Source organism: Macaca fascicularis, chromosome 17, assembly GCF_037993035.2.
Source record: "Macaca fascicularis isolate 582-1 chromosome 17, T2T-MFA8v1.1".
NCBI classification, from domain to species: domain Eukaryota; kingdom Metazoa; phylum Chordata; class Mammalia; order Primates; family Cercopithecidae; genus Macaca; species Macaca fascicularis.
The window spans coordinates 80,898,088-80,915,615 of record NC_088391.1 but is presented as its reverse complement, the minus strand read 5'-3'; the positions used below and the strand labels follow the sequence as shown (position 1 = coordinate 80,915,615).

General features: G+C 35.6%; 1 long non-coding RNA gene across 3 annotated transcripts in view; it reads right to left on the bottom strand.

The window, feature by feature from the left end:
* LOC102120185 (uncharacterized) overlaps positions 1–5,077 on the bottom strand; it is a 67,510-nt gene extending 62,433 nt beyond the window's left edge. For all 3 annotated transcript variants that reach the window (XR_010582634.2, XR_010582633.2, XR_012426694.1), the window contains exons 1-2: positions 5,010–5,077; positions 3,008–3,060 (exon numbers count right to left, since the gene is read on the bottom strand). This is a non-coding gene — a long non-coding RNA (uncharacterized lncRNA). The remainder of the gene's footprint in view (positions 1–3,007; positions 3,061–5,009) is intronic.
* Positions 5,078–17,528: the final 12,451 nt, after the last annotated feature.

The following is a 17,528-nucleotide window of genomic DNA, read 5'->3' as shown; positions in this document are numbered from 1 at the left end:
ATTCATCAGAGTTTCAAAAACCTCAATACAAATATGATATAATGAAGTTATTTGCTTCATTGAACAGGTGAATGGTTCAATTTATAGAAATGAAAGCAATTGCTACAGGAGAAAACATCTAATGTTTTAGCAACGAATGAACAAGGTACTGTGTCTTGGCACTTTGTGAAATTATCTTCCCAGATTGTTTTGTTGTTGTTCATAAAAAGGTAGAATTAAGGTTGGGGTCAAATTAGTTTCCTAAATTGGTAAATATTTATTGATATGTATTAATGGATAGGTAAATATTTATTAATAACCTATTCTAAGTATGTCATTGATAAAATGACACACTGTTTATATTAACAATGCACTGAGGAAGAAATTTTGATCCTTATAAAAAGGGCAACAATTATGCATCAGAAATATTCCATGAGTGTTTTTGTAAGGAAGGTAATGCAAGAAAATATCACACTTCCGCGATATGTACATAGAGGGAAACAATATAATAGGACAATTTGCCTCTGGCTCATTTAGTTCAGACAACAGGGAAGAACTCAGTGTTAGTATGTGGGCAGTCATTATGATATTCGAAGATAAATGAAAGGGTAAAGGAGGAGAGATGTGTTACTCTCAAAAAAGCACACTGATAGGACAGCGGGAAAGAATGATAAATTCCTTTGTAATTGTGAGATTTGGAAAGAGGAAAGTGTCTGCAGAAGAAATCTCAGAAGTTTGCTGAGAAGTGTGTTAAGTAAAAGTTCACGAATACCCTTTGAGGAAATCTTCATTAAATATATATGAAGTCTTCATTAAATTACAAATATATATGTATATACACACATACATATATAAATTATTTAATTTTTGAGTCAGATTTGTACTTATGTTAAATTATATTAAATGAACCTAAATTAATATAGATGTTTCATTATGCAGTGACAGAACCAAAAAGGAATCTAACATTTTATAAGTGATTTTCTTTAAATATAATTGTGCTTTCAAAGTACAAGTTACTTTCACAGATTTTATTTCATAATTTGTTTTCATCTAGATTTTCCCACGCAAAATAATCCCAAAAATTATCTTTAGAAAATAATTGGGAATGTTGTATCTTTGAGCAAGCATAAACATAGGTTGGATTCTACAAAGCAAAATAAATGCAAAACAATTAACTATACTCGCTCAACAGGTGAAGTGATTTAAAATCTATTATAATATGTTAGCACTAAAAAGTAACTAACTTAGGAAACATGATCTATTTTTTAAAGTTCAAAAAACAACATAACTTGAAGCAATTGCAGGAAATCAACCTCTATTTGATAATTGTTCCCTTCATCACACAAAGAAATGTGCACAGGTGAGAACTGCATCATTGTTTTTCCCATAGCTTACTGACTCCCTGCTGTATACCTTCACCTAAAGTAGCATTTTAGAACAATTAGTGACTGTAGAGATGATTATAATGCCACAAATGTGAGATTATAACTTTAGCTAAAGAATAAACAGCAGGAGAAGAAAGGCTATTAAGGAGTAAATATACTATTTCTCAGGAAGAATGGTTTGCAATTAGAAAGAAATGGGAACAACAGAGAATAGAAAGATTCAGTTATAACCATTTATGATTTTTTTAAATTGTTGCTAATTTTAGCAAGAAAATAGTTTTATGAAGTAAGTCATCTGTTGAATTTTAAAAAAAATCACAGAGGACTATAATTTGGAGAAGTTCCCCTTTGTCTTGGAAAAAAAAATCAAATACTTTTAGAACGGAAAACACGACAAAGATCAAATCAAAACATTGCTAATTAAGTATGACAGATAGTATGTATGAATGTGAGTGTTAATTTTGAATGGTTATAGTTACTTGAATGAAATGCTCCACCAGGATATGTGAAAACTAGATGTCAGAAATCTGAATACTTCCACCTCACCCATCTCATAATATAAACTAGATTAAACAAGAATGAGTAGAATCCATGGCCAGGCTGTGCCAACATTTCTCTTCTCAGTTAGATCACTGTTATTTTTAAAAATAATGTGCACACAATAGAGATAGATACATAGATACACATATACACACAAGAAGATAAAAAGGCAACTGAGGTAATAGACAATATTTTTGAGGAACTTTGCTTCAAAAATGTGATTTATTTCCCAAATCTTTTGTATTTTTGCCCTGAGTAAAATATATATATATATCACCAGCATTCTAAAAGAAAATGTTGAAATAAAATATGAATGACAAATGAGGTTACTAATAAAGCAGAAAGAAAATCTGAAATTTCTAATTCCATATCATGAGAAGTAAATTCTATATGCAGTAAGGTTTTTGGCTGACAGCTTTTAGGAAAGAAAATGGAATCCTAAAACAGGTGAAGAAATGTAATAAGATAACGGCCAAATTAGGACACTGAGCACCAGAAAAAAAAAAAAACAAAAACCCACCACCCTTGGTTCAAAAAGATTAAACCCAAGAAAATTGTGCCTAGAGTAGTCTCAGTAGGGAAGACACTCGTGGGAAATGAGGCTGGTGAGATAGCACAGAGATGGACGATTGGTGTCAGTCAAGGTTCTCCAGAGAACAGAACCAACAGAATATGTGCATGTAAGTGAGTGTGCATGTGATTGAATGAAAAGTATGTTCATGTGTGTGTGTATATGTACATATGTGTACATGTAAAGAGATTTATCTCAGATATTATCCCCATTTATTAAATGATTTCACTGCAATATCTATATTAGTGTTCAACTAAATAACTAAGTACTATAGCCTAGCTAAGTTGACACATAAAACAAATCATGACAATGATACAGAGTCTTCTGAGCTATGACAAGGGATTTGGAGTTGACTCTAAATAAAATGAGAAGCCTTTGATGGGTACTAGGCAGATGAAAGGAGCTATAACAATGTAAACACAGGGCCTAACAGCAAGACATTTATGTTATCTGTTTATAATGGTGGTTTTGAGTAGAAATGGCAATACTTATAGAACTATGAGCAAGTAAGTAGAATGTAAAACTCACTTACCTAAAGGAAACTTTCCAAGTATCCTAAGAAAACTGTCAGTCACAATTGCAAGGCTGCCAGTAAGGATAAAGAGTTTATTTATAAAACGTTTACAGAAACAGTTTACCAAAATACTCAAGGAATAATACAGATATTTCCTTAGTCTGTATTTTTGCTTTGTCTGCTTTTCAAAAGTTCAAATGATTATAAAAAAATTCAGAGACAACTAATATATTCTAATTTTTAAAAATAAATTTGCATTGACTTTTTCAGTAAAATCAAATTTATTATAGTGTTTAATCAGTGCTGAAATGCTGAATATATATTTTTAATGGCTAAGACATAAATTGAAGTATACTGATACGAGGAGAACATCAATTATATTCCAAGTCAATTTATATGATGGATCATCCGCACTGGGAAACTAGACTTAACAATTATGGAACACAGGGATAGAATAACAATGTAGGTGCATTAAAATATGCTTTTATGAAAGGTCTATTTTATATTGTTTTTCTTAAGCAAAAAATATTATCTTTCTTCTCTAATAAGCATAATAAATATTTTCTCCTTTCTAGCTATACTGAAATTATGTACTACCATCACCACTATATAAAGCTCATAAAATATTTTTAATTCATATAAATCGTTTCCTTAGTATCAGTTATCTGGCTTATAATAGTCGTAACTCAGCCTTCATATTGAACTTCTTCTCTAAGAACTCAGATGACTTAAATCATTAGCTAATTAAATCGCCAACTACTACATCCTTGTAATTTGTAAGGCATTTAATGTTTTCCTTATTCCCCTTCTTGGATGCTAATCTTTATTTGGATTGGAAACATTATATTTTGATAGCATCTCTCTATTATTTGGAGTGCCTTAGGTTAAAGTACTTCCATTGATTCTTTGCATTTAGTTTTTAAATAGCATGTTTTCTGATAAAGAAGATGTAGGGTCTGTTTCCAGATTCAGACAGGCCATTCAATATCAGAATTTTATTTTATTTTTTTAATTCAAAATCATGATTCTATAGCAGGCAATTGCATACGCTGCAAAGACTTGGTGAAATGGGCATTCCAGAATGTATAACATGCAGAGTATGATTCCTTAAAAAGACTGTAAGTGCATCTAGCCAGTGTATTTTCATTAGAAATAGATTAGATACTATATAAATGGGGTCAGTCATTGGAGGAACTCATAATGACTTCTTTATTGGGAGTATACATCACTGCTAAAGTCACAGGGGAGCTTGGTTTGTGTGATGGTCGTTTGACATTAACACTGTACTCCAACCTGACCCAGAGAGAGTATCCGTCTTCAAAAGATGGCTCCAGGGTATCATTCAACTCATTCTGTGCAGTTGTTCCCTACAGAGTCCATCTATAGCTTTTATCTTTGCTTTTGGAGACCTTTGACTTCAGAAGGTACTCTGAAGAAAAATCACAAAGGTTCTAAGAGTTATAGATGCTTCATAACCTCTACTTAAAAAAACAGTACTTGTTATAGTATTGCTAATATAGAACTCATCAGTTATGTAAAGTGGAAAAATCTATAGACAGAATAAGTCATAATAAATATTTCAAATAAATAAGTTTCTGTTATTTTTAAGGGCATTTTCAAAGCATAAGTCAAGTTGTAAATATGTGTAACTTGCAAATTATGTCTGTACTAAGTATAATATTTAAGAATTATTTAGAAGCTGCAATATTGTAAACACTACCAACAAAATTCAAAGAAAGTATTTATATCTTTTCATGTCCTTCTATTTGAAAATGAAATTATCTCAATTTTATAAAAGCAATATCTTTCTAATTAATCCAGAGTTGCAGTAAGAAGTTACGGAAGCTTTTCAAAATAGTTTAAATTGTTTTCATAAAGTACCAGAGGCAGACTTACGTGTTTCCTCACGCATTTCACAAATTTGAGATTTCCCACTGAAACTCACCCAGTTGCCCAATAGACTATCCTTTTTGATAAACATAGAAATTGACCCTCCTGGTCTTAAAAACTTGATACTTACAGTTGTTTTATCTGAGTTTCTTCCTCAGGAAATGACCTTCAGGCCTCTCACAAAAGTATCAAAGAACTGAAACCAGATTGCACCCCTCATTCCACACGGTTGCTTCCTTGCCCCTCCCAAGTTTCTGTTTTCTTACACATTGTTACATTTCTTGCCTGCTATATAAACCTCTGGTTTGAGTTAGTCAGGGAGTTGGATTTGAGACTGACTGAGCTCTCATCTCTGACTGCAACATCCAATAAAAGCTTTTTTAGTTGGCAATACTCAATGTCTCAGTGATGGGCTTTTTTTTTCCCCCCTCCTGATGGAGTCTCGCTCTGTCGCCAGGCTGGAGTGCAATGGTGTCATCTCAGCTCACTGCAACTTCTGCCTCACGGGTTCAAGTGATTCTCCTGTCTTAGCTTCCCGAGTAGGTGGGACTGGGACTACAAGCACGCGCCACCACGCCCAGCTAATTTTTGTGTTTTTAGTAGAGACGGGGATTCACCACGTTCGCCAGAATGGTCTCCATCTCTTGACCTCTGTTCTGCCTGCCTCAGCCTCCCAAAGTGCAGGGATTACAGGTGTGAGCCACCGCGCCTGGCCAGTGATGGGCTTTTTGTGTGGCGAACAGCAGGACTGACACCGAATCCCTGGTGTGTCAGTAACACTACTGTGTACTAGGAACACGGCAAGACACTGGGAATAAATGGTGAGCAAAAAGATATATAGTTCCTGCTTGCTATGGTTCTTTTGGTATGATGAGTACACTAGCATTGGGAAAAAAAAAAAGAAACAACAATAAATGTAGAAATACAGATTGAGATGTGTTGTAAAGGCAGACAAATGGGTTCTGTGAAAAATAAGTTAGAAAAATACCCTGTATTTGAATGGAAGATTAGGAATAGTATCTTGGGGGAATTTATAGCTATCCTAAATTCTTTTCTTAAGTCTTTTAATGTATTTATTTTTAGTGATAAATAAAATTTGTATCTCTTTATGGAGTACCTGTAGTATTTTGTTATATGCATATAATATATAATGATCAAGTCAGAATATGTCCTAAATTCTGACGTTTGAGTAAAGATAGCATAATACTGATTAGGGAAGTTCTGATTATAAGAGAATGGAATAATACAGGAAGAAGGGAAATAATGTGCAAAATGTCAATGGTAGGAGAAAACATGGAACATTGGTGAAACGGAAACAAGGTCAGGAAGGTTCGGGCACAAAACCCAGGAGCAGATTAGTTGTAACCAGGTTAGAAAGGGAGTCAGCGATTACATTAGTGGGTCTTTAAACCTCTTGAAGAACTGTGCTTTTTTTCCAAAGAGCGATAAAAAGTTAAGAGAAATATTAACCAAGTGAATAAAATCATCAGTTTAAAAAACATTTTGTGCTACAAAATGAATAAACCTAGAGGATATTATAAGTGAAAGGAGTGAGACACAGAAAGACATACTGCAGGGTCTCAGTATTTTTATTATTATTTATTAAAGTCAAATAAGCTATAGAGACAAATCTCTGAAATTAAAATAGTTTATTTGGGAGAAAATAATTGCAATTCAGGGCATACACGCAAACCGAGTTGTCTTCAATATGTTCGAAGAACAGGAAGGGTAGAGGTCATAAAAAGGATAAATATTACATATTGCTCTTTGAGAAAATTCACTGGTGCTAGTAAGGTTCTGAAGAGGAGGCAAGTTGTGACTGGTAAGTGACGGTGGTGGGCAAAACTAGTCTTAGAGTTACAGCAGATCTTTTAGGAGCCATTTGACGAAACTGGTTTAGGGTTACAGCAGGCAGTTTTAGCTTCAGGGCTTGCAGTCAATTATATTTTTTAGAGCAATATTCTGCACCCTGAGTGTTTTTCCCCCCTGACTTCTCATCTCTGTTTTAGTTAGAATGACAAGAATGGCCCAATTTGAATAATCACCTTTCACAGATTCAATATGTGAAATCTTTAAAAGAAAGGGAATAGATTGAAACAGAAAGTGGATTGGTGGCTAGCAGATGCTAGGGTGGGTTGGGTGGAGCTGTGGGAGAAGAACTGGGAAGATATAGGTTAAAGAGTACAAAGTTGCAGTTATATTGGCTAGATAAGTCTAGAGAGCTACCGTAAAAAAAAAGTAAGACTCTAGTTAATACTGTATTGTATACTGTACAATATTATTATTGGTAATTTGCCAAGTGAGTAGATTTTAGGTACTCTTACCAGTTACTTAAAGTTGGAAATGGTTATATAGTTTCAAATATATGCATAATAAAAGAATAAGTAAAAGGGAAAGAAAGAAAAAAGAAAACTATATGAGATAATAAGTATGTTAATTTGCTTAACTGTAGTAATCACCTTACTATGTATATCTAAACATATACGTGTTTGTGTGTGTGTGTGTGTGTGTGTGTGTGTGTGTGTGTATGCTGGTCTCTATGAATCTACTCTGGTCCTCTCCAATCCATTTTACACATTAAGGCCAAATATATTTACATGTAATATATGTATTTTTTATAATCATTGTATTTTATATGTACATTCACAGATTTAGGCAAATATATATATACACACACACATATATATATATATTTGTCCTTAATGTGTAAAATGGATTGGAGAGGACTACAGTAGATTCATAGAGACCAGCATATGTATATATATACACACACGTATATGTGTATATATAGTGTAGAATGTGATGTTTATATATATGTATTTTATATATACATATATTTATTTCGTATATACATATATGTATGTATTTCATAGCTATACATATGTATATGTGTGTATATATATTTGGTATTAATGTGTAAAATGGTTTGCAGAGTACCAGAGTAGATTCATAGAGACCAGCCAAGAGGAGCATGAAGAGTTTAGTAATAGAAATAGAGAAAAATCTAAGACACTGGCTGTGGCTAGTGAAACAAAGGAATGGATCAAGAATGACTTCTGGTTTTCTGACTTGGGCTTCAAAATGAATAGCACCTATTCCAGAATTTTCATTTTTTGGGGTCAGGGGCTAGTTTCACAGGAAAGATCAGAATTTAGTTTAAAAACTGAGGTATTGTTGAGACATTCAGATGGGTAACTCTGGTAGCTAGTTAGGTATATGAGCTAGTATTCTAGGAAGTGTGTAGGGAGACCCCCTGAAACTATTGCTACAGAAGAAAAGATGAAATGCTCCTGATTATTGTAAATACAGAACTGCATGCAGGATTGTGGAAAGACAATGCCAGGTTGGGCTGCCAGAATGAGCCAACAGCATGTGATCTGCTTCCCCCTGCAGAGAGCCTATGAGCAGACATGCAGTCAGGGAGGTTTCACATCGCCAAGACTCCTATCCCAGAAAAGCAGATGTTCATAGCTCTGGGAATGGAATGCGACCCTTGTGGAGAGCCTATAAATGGACGCATGAGGGGTGCCAGTTCCTATGGATAAGATAGGAATATAAACGCCCTCATCTTGCCATGGCTTTTCTAGGCCTCTTCAGGATTAAGGCATACTCCCTTCTGAGAATTTCTGGTCTAACCAGTTGTCTAGCTTCACGTCCTGTTTCTATTGATTGTTTGTAACTAGCTTTTGCTGCAACTGCTACTGCTGATTAATATCTTGCTAATCATAGGTTGTGGAAAGACTGTTTCTGTTTTAAGGCTCTGTTAGAAATTACTGATGCACACACTATATTGTAAATTCGTATCTCTGTATACTGTACTTCTGCATACAGACGTTATGTGAAAGAATTACTTCATCCCCATGTGACCATCTCACCTCATAATCAAACGACCCTAAATCCCTCACTAACCTACACCCGCCCTCACCAAAATTCAATAGTAAATGCTGGTATAACCAGTGCATTGGCGGCATCGCGGGACCAGAATGCGGTGACCCCCTGGACCCAGCTTTCACTATCTTGTGTGTGTCTAGTATTTCTCGACCTGCCGATCCGCTGGGGACAAAGAGAGAGCCCCATTGCATTGCAGGCTACTGCCAGATCCCACAAAATAAATGCCATTGGCGAGTATATAAATGTGAATGTCATCTGCCCAATGAGGATTCCTGAAGCCCTGAGAGTGAATGATTTTCCCAAAAGAAATGCAAAAATGTAAAATATAATGTATAAGAGAGCCTTGGGAGATACTGTTAAACATCAATTTTTAAATGCTACAAACGCAGCTTTAGGGAGGAAAGGTGTTCAGATTTGGGAACACAGTTTTCAGGGAGAAAGCAGTTTTCAGAGTATTTTCTGCAGATGCAGGATATTATATGTAGATTCTCTTTGGAAAAGATAGGCCTATTAATTCTAGTTGTAGAACAAAATTATTGATAGAAAAAATATATATTCCCCAATGTAATGCATTCTTGAAGCCCCTCCTCCTACAACAGCATACACTCCTATTCAGTATTTTTTTTACTCCTACCACCTTTCACTTTTTTTTTCTTTTTTGAGAGAGTCTTGCTCTGTTGCCAGGCTAGAGTGCGGTGGCATGACCTCGGCTCACCGCAACCTCCACTTCCCAGGTTCAAGTGATTCTCCTGCTTCAGCCTCCCAAGTAGCTGGGATTACAGGCACACGCCACCACACCCAGCTAATTTTTGTATTTTTAGTAGAGACGGGGTTTCACCATGTTGGCCAGGATGATCTCTATCTCTTGATGTCGTGATCTGCCCACCTCAGATTCTCAAAGTGCTGGGATTACAAGCGTGAGCCACTGCGCCCGGCCCTTTCACCTTTTAATATACAGTGTAATATACTTATTTATCATATTTATCTCCTGCTTTCTCCCACAGGACTGTAGACTTCAAAATGGCAAGATTTTTTCTTTCACTGTGTCACAACAATTTTGACAATGCCTTCCACGTAGTAGATGCTCAATAAATATTTATGGAAAAAAGAAAGGAATTAGAGTGAATAAATTGGAGGAGATCTATGGTATGCTCAGAGCAATTACAGTACCAGGTTAGGTTGTCAAAGAGGCTGGAAATAGTATGACAATGTAATCATTGTCATAGGACCTTGTAGAATTTGTTTCTTTTTCAAAGATTATCCAGGTCACTGGAGGTCACTAAAATGTGCAAAAAATAAAAATGATAACAATAATATTCTAGAATGATATTTCTGGTAATAGTACGAAAGCTTTATCAGATAATAGCAAAATAGTGATAAATATTATCAGGAACGTGTCTTATTCCATAAGATTTTTGACAAGGTAATAGCAGCTTGAGAAAGAGATGGATGTAAGTCAAATCATTGTAGTATTGCTGAAACAAATAGTGGACAAAAAAACAAACCTAGAGTTAGAAAGCAACTTGGTACTCTGACAAAATAAGGTTTTGTGTGTTTGTGTGTGGCGTATGTTTTAATGTACCACAAATACTAAACTTTAGGCATTCAACACTGTTGTTTATGTAATTTTTTTGTGGATTCCAAATACAAAATCCTGGGTTGTCCTTTAGTGGCCTGGTTCTTCTCTGTATCCCAAAACTCAGCTTGGGAACTCACAGCATCTTTGTTTGTCTGCCTCTATGTCATATTAGCAACGATTCATCAACTTATTTCATCTGTTTAGTCTTTGAATGTTTATATTCTGCAACCAGACTCAGAGCATCTATCTGTGTTTTGTCAAGTTCTCTCTCCAACTTCTTTTTTACACTGAAAAGACAAGACAGTGAAGAAAAAAAAAAGTGCTCTTTTTCTTCAATCAACAAAGGGGACTTTGACATTTATCAGTTTTCATGGAAGAATATAAACTTATTCACTAGGGAATAGAGATGGTGTTCTATTTAAATTTTATTCCTGTGTTCCAATGTAATCCCAGCACTTTGGGAGGCCGAGACGGGCGGATCACGAGGTCAGGAGATCAAGACCATCCTGGCTAACACGGTGAAACCCCGTCTCTACTAAAAAGTACAAAAAACTAGCTGGGCGAGGTGGCGGGCGCCTGTAGTCCCAGCTACTCGGGAGGCTGAGGCAGGAGAATGGCGTAAACCCGGGAGGCGGAGCTTGCAGTGAGCTGAGATCCGGCCACTGCACTCCAGCCTGGGCGACAGAGCGAGACTCCGTCTCAAAAAAAAAAAAAAAAAAAATTGTGTCCCCCTCACACTGGCTCAAAGGACATGGTATTGCTCAGCCTGATTCATCAGTGTATTGCACTAAGAGTGCGTAATAAGGAAAGGAAAAAAGCACTATCAACATCCATCTATGCTTAGCTGAGGACTTGGTTATAAAATAATGGTGATAAAACCAGACACTTTAAACTGGAAATAGCCATTATATGAATAATATACTCTCTTATGCCCACTGACAAATAAAACTTTCAAGCTACTGCAGGAAAAATTATGTGATGGTGCTTCCATATAACCCCCATCCCACCCCAACTTCTGGAATCCAAGTCAGCAAGTAGCAAATCAAAGTAAATTTGTTGCAATTTGGCATCTTTTATGTTCATGTGTATCACCATGTTTATTTATTTGGCAGTTTCTAGTACCAGTGAACCAATATCAATCATCTTTCTTATAGGTTTTTTTTTTTTTTGGTAGGTTGACCAAACCAGTTCCCTCTCTCACTGTCCCTATGCACATTTCCCCAACTGTTGAGTTTTCCTTATGTAGCCTTCTGCTCAATTCTATGCCAATGTTGTGTGACCTAGATGTGAATGTGGATATGTTATGTAGGTTAAGAGTATGACCTTTGGAATCACAGCGAGTGCATTTGGACCTCATCTCAGTCACTTATATTCTATACACCTCAGTTTTCCTACTTTGAAAATACAGATATCATGTGCTAAGTAGCATGCTTTTGAGGAGTCAATGAGATAATCCAGGTAGGGCACTTAACACGATGTGTGGTTTGTAATAAGCCCTCAAAATGGTTTGCTCTTATTACTGTTAGCCTGCCCAGTGTTTATTTTCAAGAACACTACATTGGAAATGCATCACTAACTGTAGGTGAATATATAGTCACCAACTGTGATTCAGTCAAGGGAGGTTCAGATAACACTTTTATTTGCTATTTCTTTATTCACTATTTCTAGAAAATCTGTTACTTTGCATATATAGTGTACATTTAAGTGTATTGATGTCTTGCCATAAAAAATATTCTGCATTTGGTTTGCTGTATTGACTGAAATTTCTTCCACTTTTTAGGTACATACATTTTCTCCAGAAACATCTGAAATACAGATGCAATATGGTCTATGTAATAGATACAAGATCTTAAAAATCATTTCTTTCACTGATTTTTCAGCAAAATGCGAGAGGCTAAGGAGCAGATGTAATAAACTTTGCTCGGAATAAGGGAGAAATATAGAGAAGGTAACACTAAGCAGTGACCTATTGAAAAATATCTTATGGGAACCCCAGTCATGGAGCACAAAGTTTCTGAAAAAAAAAAAGTTTAGAGAAATGAACTCAGAGGTTCACAGGTTAGCCCTAGACCACAGTATGCACATATCAAGTGGCATATTCAACAAAAGTGAACAGAAGTAAGTAAACAAGTCATATCTAGAGTAGAAATACATACCTTATGGTGACTGATGTTTTCATAACTCTGATTTATTCCTTCAAATAGGGAAAATTATTGAACAACATTTAAAAGGACTCCATGATGAAACATACTGGATAATTATGATGCACACTACAAAGTTCTATTTTGATAATTATATTATTAGGTGTCAAATTACTGATAAATAATCTATTTGAATTTTTTAAAATAAGTGCTTATAAGTAATATGTAGCTCTATTTTCAAGAATGGTAACATTTGTGGCCAGATGTGGTGGCTCACACCTGTAATCTCAGCACTTTGATAGGTGGAGGTGGGCGGATTACTTAAGGTCAGGAGTTCGAGACCCCCCTGGTCAACATGGTGAAATCCCGTCTCTACTAAAAATACAAAAATTAGCCGGGCATGGTGGTGAACACCTGTAATCCCAGCTACTCAGGAGGCTGAGGCTGAAGAATTGCTTGAACCTGGAAGGCAGAGGTTGCAGTGAGCCAAGATCATGCCACTGCACTCCAGCCTGGCAACAGAGTGAGAATCGGTCTCAAAAAAAAAAAAATAATAATAATAATAGCAACATTCAATGAAGAATAATTTCATTGTATACTCAAAAAATATAAAAATTATAATATTTATATCTTTTCTCCTAGACAGGGGAACACGTAAACTCTATAATATGTATATTATTAAATCATTTTAGTCAAAAATAGATTATTACAAATAAATCATTTTGGAAGGCAGAAAATTTGATTTAAGATCACTGAATATAAACAGGTGTAAACAAAGAACGTGTGTCATATTTACATTTACTTATTTATATTTATGTCTATATTTCTGTCATCACTTTTTTATAGCTTTTAGATCATATTGCTTCTTACCATATTTTCTATTTTCTGTTTTCTATTTTCTTCCATTATTCTTGAAAAATGTTCAGCCCTTCCGCTATGATTTATTTCCTGATCCATAGATTAAAAGTGAACAATACAATTAATTTTAAAAGCACAGAATATAAGTATATCATTCATCCATGTGACTTTAACGTCATGCCCTCAGAAAAATCCTCATGCAAAGTGACACCTCAATATCCTTATCCAATTAAGTTTTTCTCAAAATACTTATCGTATACTGACATTTACATATATAATATATGTATATATGTGCATGTGTATATACAAATTTACTGAAATACACACACACATATCCACGTTATTTCATTAATTTACAAATTCTCACTAATTAAATAAATTATTTTAGTCCCTTTTTGACCACAAGATAGTTATATTTTCTTTACCATCAGAAAAAGCAGTCTGCTGAAGGAAACAGGAGCCATAATTAATAGGGGCTTCAACTATGCAGAAATTTATTAACCCACTTACCAAGAAGGCTAGAGGGTGGTGGATGCTGGCATCTATTTGTGCATAACAAAAATCATACAGGATTTTGTTTTACTGTCGTCCTATATTCATCACCTTATGGTTACCATAGAGCTATCACAATCCTTAACATCAAATCTAAATATTAGATAGAATAAAATGGTAAAGGTAAGAAGGCAAAACTCTCTGCCTTTCACTTTTGTGAGAAAGTAGAAATTTCACCAAAAACATCCCAGGAGACTTCACCTGTGTGGGCGGCAAGCCATCCAGGTACCGAGGCAAGAGACCAAGGGCACGAGCCGCTCCAGTATAATAAAATACATAAAACAACAAGAGTTGTACCAGATCTAGATAATAGACATGATTATATATGAATATCATTAATCATTAGCTTGTAGCAATTACTTCTTATTCCAATAGTATAATATTCCTTGCTCTACATGTATAATCTAGGAAAAACCAGACCATACATACAGAGATAGGAGCTGAAGGGACAGAGTGAGAAGTGAGCAGAAGACAAGAGTGCGAGCCTTCTGTTATGCCCGGGCAGGGCCACCAGAGGGCTCCTTGGTCTAGTGGTAACGCCAGCGTCTGTGAAGACACCTGTGGCCAAGCAGACTGTGGTCTAGAGGTAGCTTCAGTGCCAAGGAAAACCACCTGCTACTTAGTGAACCAGGAAAGGGAGTCTCCTTTTCCCCGGGGGAGTTTAGAGAAGACTCTACTTCACCTCTTGTGGAGGGCCTGACATCAGTCTCCCTGTGATGCTGCGCTTCAGTGGTCACGCTCCTGGTCCATTTTCATGTTCCATCCTGTATACCTGGCTCTGCCTTACAGATAGCAGTAGTAAAATTAGTGAAAGTAATAAAAGTCTCTGATATGCAGAAACAATGCTGTAAGCTCTCGCTCTCTCTCTTTTTTTTTCTCTCTCTCTCTCTGCCTTGGCTGCCAGGCAGGGAAGGGCCCCCTGTCCAGTGGACATGTGACCCACGTGACCTTACCTATCATTGGAGATGGTTCAAACTCCTTACCCTGTCTCCTTACCCTGTCTTGTGTCCAATAAATATCAGTGCAGCCTGGCATTCGAGGCCACTACCAGTCTCCGCGTCTTGGTGGTAGTGGTCCCTGGGACCCAGCTGTCTTTTCTTTTATCTCTTTGTCTTGTGTCTTTATTTCTACAATCTCTCGTCTCCACGCACGGGGGAAGAAAACCACCAACCCTGTGGGGCTGGACCCTACAGACCTTAAGTTTTACTGAGTGAGCAAAGTTGACCTGGAACAAAGTCAATGGGAAAAGAGGGGTTTGTAAACCCATGTTGGCCAGGCAGTGTACTGAGCCTGCCATGGTGTGTTATACTCTTTCTTGTATATTTTAGTATTTCTAGCTCCTAGACTCTGTGAGGATTCTGGCACATTAATTTACTTTTTTATATTATTTTACCTAGTACTGTTAAATAGTTTGAAAATTGAATTAAATTGAATCATCTTTCCTGTGCTTTGTCATAAAAATTACCCTCCTGTTCTGGTCATAGGCACTAATAACAATTGATTTAAAACAAAGGAACAAGAAGACCGTGCCATTAGTCTGTCTTAGTAGTGGTTCTGGATCATGTGTTGAGTTAAGCTGTATCTAACAATCCGCTATTTATTTACCAGGTTTTCCTTTCAAATCTAGTAAGTGATAGTAAAATTATTTATCTTTTTGTTACTAAATTCACAGAGATTTTTCATACTATCAAAGACCCTAAATGAAGCACCAAATTTATCAGATATTTAAAAAGTGTTAAAACTGATAAAGCACATGAAACCAACTTATTTCACAAATATGATAATTATAGCACATCTGGCATAATTTCTGCTGGTCCTCCCTGCTGTTTTTTCTCGTTGGAGATTTGGACTCCAGATGTTGCTGATGCAGTTGGATGGTTACCCACAGTCTATCACCCCAAGGCACAAGAGCTGGAGCCAAAACTGACTTAAAGTTCCTGATGGCAAAAATTTTCAGAACAGCAGAAATGTCTTGAAAACAAATGATCACGTCCTAAATTATCAAAACGATTTACAGAAATCGTTTTATTTATAGAAATATGCAAAGAAGTTTTAAATTGCTTGATTTGCTTCTATAAAATATCTATAGAATTTTATTATGAAATTCCTTACTCATTAATAAACTACAATATCATGAATATGATTTCTTATTTTATCCTCTAGATATCTAAGAGAAAATTATTTTAAAATGGTATCTATACTCCTGATACATACACATACATACATATATATATAGAGAAGTTGTGATTGCTTAAGATATCACAAATCACATTTACCATTTTTCTCTGACTTGAGAGACTTATTCTAATATATATGTGTACATATATAAAATACACATTTAGACATATATATCAGAACATATATATCTCTACATCGTAATACTGTTTACAATATCTTTTTGACTTGAGATTTTTAAGAAATAAAATTTCTGTAAACATTTTAACATATATTTTATATATTTTAACATATTATTGTGAATGAAGCTACTTTTTCAGTATTGTGCACCCTCTTCTCTCACATCTAGAGAAAATTTCATATATGATTGTTTCTGGAGAGGTAAAGTCTAAGCCTTGATACTGGTCACATTTCCTGCCGCTTCATTAAAATACCATCAGTAACACTTCTCTATTCTTTTTCTTTCTTTCCTTTTTTTTTTTTTTTTTTGAGACAATATCTTTCTTGCTTTTGTCACCAGTACCAGGATGGAGTGCAGTGGTGAGATCATAGCTTGCGACACCCTCAAACTCCTAGGTGATAGCCTCAAGCTCAAGCGATGCTCCTGCCTCGGTCTCCTGAGTAGCTTGGACTACATGTGTCCCATTATGTCTGGCTATTAACACAAAAAGCGTAGAGATGAAGGTCTCACTGTGTTGCCCAGGCCAGCCTTAAACTCCTGGCCCCAAGTGATCCTCCTGCCTTGGCCTCCCAAAATGCTAGTATTATTGGCATGAGCTATTGTGTCAAGCTCCTGGAGTCTTTATAAAGGCACTAATTCCATACATGAGGGCTCTGACCTTATGATCTTATCACCTCTCAAAGACCTCACCTGTAAACACCACCACTTTGGGGAGAATTAGGTTTTAACATATGATTTTGAGGGGATATAAGTATTATCTATAGCAACTAATTCAATTACTTATGCTATAATCTGATACAGTAATGTAAAAGTGAAGTTATTTTCTAACATATTTATCTATTATAATTTATTTCATATTTAATCCACCCATATTTTCTGTATTAGTTTTCCATTGCTACTATGACAAAATAACACAAATATAGTGATTTAAAATAATACAAATTAATGTTTTTCATATCCTGGAGTTCAAAAATCCTAAAAAAAAAAAATTTGGCCAACAGGGCTGTGTTCTTTCTGGAGACTACAGGGCAGAATCCAACTCTGCCTTTTCTAGCTTCCGGAGATCACTTGCTTTCCTTGGCTCTTGGGCCCTTCCTCCACATTGAAAGCCAAATTTAGCATTTTCAAGTCTCTCCGTCTCTCCCTCTCTCTCTCTCTCTCGCTTTCTTTTCAATCTCTATCATTATACTTATTTTTTTACCTTGAAAAAACACTAAATATTACATCAAATATTACATTAAAAATCTCAATATTTTGACTCTAACCTTCCTC